The sequence below is a fragment of the Nicotiana sylvestris genome, chromosome 9 (assembly GCF_000393655.2).
Source record: "Nicotiana sylvestris chromosome 9, ASM39365v2, whole genome shotgun sequence".
Taxonomy (NCBI): Eukaryota; Viridiplantae; Streptophyta; class Magnoliopsida; order Solanales; family Solanaceae; genus Nicotiana; species Nicotiana sylvestris.
In genome coordinates, this window is record NC_091065.1 from 14,379,314 (window position 1) to 14,384,518 (window position 5,205).

Genomic DNA, 5,205 nt, shown 5'->3' on the forward strand with positions numbered 1-5,205 from the left:
TTTTAATATGACTTGGCATGCCTTGTCATTTTGACACGCGGCGTGGTCCTATTGGCTCTTCCATTTGACGTGGCGTGCCACGTCATTTGACACGTGGCACCAAACTTGGCCTCTAGAAATATGATATCTTGGGCTAAATGAAGTGGGCTCATCACTTGTAGCCCAATTAAATGAGCTAGCCTAATGGATTAAGACTTATTTATTTAATCTATATATATTGAATTTATATAATTAATCCAATTATATTAACCCATCATATTTATTTGGACCAATATATCTTGAATTTAAAATATAGTCTAAATTAATTTATGAATTTAATTTCGCAAATTTTATATACCTACACAACACATTAATCACAATTTTCCCTTCCATAAAAAAGATCTGTCAAATTCTATTTGTCATGAATGATTATCATGTATAGTAAATTATTCACTCTTTCATTCTCATAGAATTAACAAAGAACTTATACGACTTGGGTATAGAAATAAATCGTGCTTTTATTTATAACACTCCAAATTCAAAAGTCAAATTTGTTGAAATTGAAGAATCAATTTAAACCCACTATCTTAGAGCTTTCAGGATTTTCATGTATAATAATAAAAGTCTATATTTATGTAGGCTTAGGCACATTCAAATACTAGAAAAAGTGTACCTTAATTTTGTGATGCATTTTCATCTTCATAATGCGATAACATACAAAATTGAAATAACAACTTGCCAAGAGTGCATGCCAAAGTAGAACCAGCATCAACGATATATAATACCAATATAATAATAATATTTGTTCATCTGTCATTTATTACTCTTGAGATTCTAGAATTAATATTCTTTATAGGAATAATATTGAAATATTCTTAAGATTGTTGGAAAAAATTGGATGATTATGGAGAATAAAAAGTTTAGCTTGAGGCGTGTCAAAGACACTGTCTTAAGGATATTTCGCACATACCGAGATAAATATTTTTAGGCGTATCCCCCAGGATTCAACAAGCTCTTCTAGTATAACTAGGAGTAGAAACAACAAAGATTGTATAAAAGAAAACCCAACACAAAAGAAAATGGAAAAAATATTTTAATTGTTTTTCCAAACTTCTACCGGGAACACAAGCAGATAGCTTTATATATAGTCCAAAGAAGATGGACATCTGAAATAAAAAAAATAAAAAAAGGGTAAAATCCATTAAAGATTTAATGCCAAGAATTCAATGCCTAAAGAGATCATTAAGAATTCAATACTAAGAATTCAATTCCAAAAAGAAACCGGTATAATCATTTAAGTCCATAACGTTGAATCGTTGAAAGCTATCAAATACCAAACATTAAAAACATAGTTATTGCCTTCAATCATCAGTTTTAAAATTTTCAAATTTGTAATTGAAAATTATGCCATTAGTTACATTTTGTATTAAGACCAATTAATATTATTTTAAGAGAATGAACCTAGACATAATTTTAAATAATTTTTTTTGAGATATTAAAACTACTTTTGTTTCAACACGTAGTACTCAGTGGGTAATTCCTGAAGGTGTATCCATATTGTGGAAAAATTAATGTGATTTGCATTGAGACTGAATTTCATTTCCTGACACTAAGGTACTATGAGCCAATAAACCAAGGTCCGTTATTTACGGCTCTTTAGCAGTGGTCATGGGATGAGATCCAGATTAGGTAGTAGTCATTACCTGAATCGTTGAGGTTTATGGGTTCTGATGCATTCTAGATTTTTTGGATTTTGTGCATAATAAGTTGTAGCCCATACGTTTTCCTAATAATTTGATGATTACGGATTGCTTCCAGGGCTCATATAGTCTTGTTTTGTCCGCTATTGTAATGGGTATGAAGTTAGGGTGGTGTGATGGGTTGTCGTTTTCCTCTTCTAATAAGGTTGCTAAAAATTGTGCAATCAAAATTCATGGGATAAAAAGTTTGTTTTTGGGTTAATGTATCTCTATAACTGACATGTGTCTCCATAAATGTGTTACAATTTTTTTGACATGTGTCTTCTTAAATGTGTGTTACAATTTTTTGGTCTGTGCGTGTTGCATGAGAGCAGGTCTTCTTCTTCGTTGGTTAGCGTGCCTTCTTCCATTTGTTGGCTTTGTGGTTTGGTTGCTTTTGCGGTGGTCTTTAAAATATATATCTTGTACTCAAATCTTTCTTACACATCTATTAAATACGGAAATAATATTACATACCAAAACTTTTAAAAGTATGTCAATTACACACCTTTTTTGTCATGTGTTACACGTGTGTATTACACATAAAAAAGACACGTGAAAACTACAAAATTCATCTGAATTTTTTTAAAATTTTCCCTTTTTTAACTATTTTCTTTACAAATTAAAGAAAAAATTATAACCCATGTCTTCTTCCCCAACCCATACCCAGCGATTCCTACCCGCCCCCTCCCCCACATCCCCCCTCATGTTTCGTCTTCTTTCCCAACCTCCATCCTAGATTTGTCTATCTCTCTCATTTCGTCTCTTCAACCCCCATGATTAAGAAGAAAAAGAAAAAGAAGAAGAAAAATGGGGCTATTGGGTCTTGTAAAAATTACCATTATTGACCTTTTGAAAAAGCTTGAAAATTTAATCGGGTCTTGTTAATTTTGGTGTTCCATGACCTAGAAAATTAGTTTGAATTGGTGATTATTGTTGAATAAAAATTTACTTAGGTGATTAATTTTGATAAAATTCACAAAATACCATTAACAAGTTTGAAGCTTTGGGTTTGAGCTTGATTTTGAAATTTCTCTAAGGATTTGTGATGGATGTTGTTAAAATTTGTTAAAAATCGGGTAAAGATCTGAAACTATAGTTGGGGAAGAAGGTGCTTGTAGTGGAAGAGTTGGTGGTAGTACGGTGATGGTGAAAAAGATGATGGTGTTGGAGAGATGAGGAGGGGGTGAGATTTTTTTTCTCTATTTTATTCTTTGGGAAGATGAGGAGTTTGGGGGGGGGGGGGGCAGAGGCTTTTCTCAGTTTTTTTTTTCGATTTATGAAATGTGTGAGACGCTGATTGACGCGTGTAATAGCAATCTTTAAGCAGATATGGTCAAACATCGAAGTAGTGTGTAATTGACATAGCTTTAAAAAATTTGGTGTATAATATTATTCCCGTCTTTAACAGGTGTATAAGAGGGATTTGGGGACAAGGTCAATGGGTAAAGTATGTATTTTGCCAACTTTAAAAAACGCATTTAGTCAAAATTATGCATTTGTTCATTAATGGTTTTTGTTCCTTAAATACTTATACTTTCTTTATTTCAATTTATGTAAATCTATTTTTATTTTGGTCTGTTTCAAAAAGAATGACTATTTTTTAAATTTGGATACAATTTAACTTAAACTTCCAATTGTATTTTTAATGAGAAGTTTTTATAACCACACAAATACTCTGGACCCCTTTTTGATTTGTTTAAGACCACAAATTTTAAAAGTCCTCATTTTTTCTTAAACTCTGTGCCCAGTCAAACATGTTTACATAAATTGGAACGGAAGGAGTAAGACATATGCTTAGTATTTGATTCTTCTTTTCTTTTTTCTTCTTAAAATAACTGTTTATGAATGTATTATTTTGATCATTTGTTTAGCAATTCGTGTACTTGTAAAATATTCTTTTATATCTTCCATTAGGTAGTTGTGATTTTCTTTTTCATAAATCATAATTCGTAGATTTGCTCTAGTTATTGACCCTCCAGTAGTTTTTACAATTACAAAAGATTCTCCTATGGTAGAATTTCTCCAATGAAATAGATATGCTATTAATAATAAATAAGAAAAATTTCCTGCTCAAACTTAAAAGTTAAGGAAAGTTATAGTAATACTTTTCCAATCGGAACAGGATATCAATTTAAACTGCCGATTAAGAAAATATTTTTAATATTCCCAAACATTCAGGCCAAGATTCTGAAAAGTGTTATGAAATTACTTTCCGTGTAGTGGTGATATGTGATTGAAAGTGCTCTTGTCCGTATTGAATTGTTATTATTTGGAACTTCCGAATATGTGAGAAGTTTAAAATTGATTAAGATTAGACATTGATGCAAATTCATATTAGATAACGTTTTAATATTACAATTTTATCCTATATGGAATTATTTTTTGAAGAAGTATTTTAACTTTTTAAGGATATAACAGTCGATCAACATTTTGAAAATATTTTCATCGTTCAATTAGCGTGAAACATTCGTGTATTTATTATTATTATTATTATTATTATTATTATTATTATTATTATTATTATTATTATTATTATAGCTCAAAGAGGTGGAGTTAGAATTTGAATCTTATGAGTTCGGAATTTTAATTCTTTTAAGTTATTGGGCAAATTAATAATTTGTATATATTTATTGAATTTTTTACAGGCCGAATTTGCGACCAATACTGTGGCTCCGCCCCTGAATTAACTCAAAATTTTTTGGGGGGAAGTGAACGGTTAGCCACTAATAGCACATGTATTTACTTTTAAGCCACTATTTAAAATGTCTTTAGTCTTTAGCCACTGCTTTAATAATTTTTAACTGCCCGAACGAAAATACCCTTCTGCTCATGTCCTTAACTTTTGAACTTAACTTCAGGATTACATGTCCTTAACTTTTGAACTTAACTTCAGGACTTCAGGACTACATGTCCTTAACTACAGGACTTCAAGACTACATATCCTTAACTACAGGACTTCAAGACTACATATCCTTAACTTTTGAACTTGTAACACTAAGTAAATACCACTTTAAAAAATGGCTACCCCATATAATTTTTACAAATTTTTGCTGTGGTAATTAAAGGCCGTAAAGGCCTTCTATTGTTTCATTCAATATTATTTGGGACTAGCCCTTAATCTACACTTCTTGATTTTTCTTGTATTTGTTCAATATGCTACTTTTTTTCTTGGAGTGTCCAGCTTAGTTTTACTATTTACCAAGCACTTGTCTGTTGCTTTAGTAGCAAGTTTAGAAAATAATGCAAAACTCTGTACCTTTAAATTTTCTGATCTTTTAATATATATCAAAATAAAGAGGGAGACAGCTAAGTTGTGAAAACGAGACAAAAAACGTAGTGCTTAGGATTCCACTTTCAAGAATGTAGAGGATCAGTCCAAACTTAAGCTATAATTAATAACAGAATTCTAATATAATTCAAGAACACTTTTAGGGTAGGCCCCACCATGCCCTATAATGAAGTTTTGATAAAAGCAAAAGGCAGA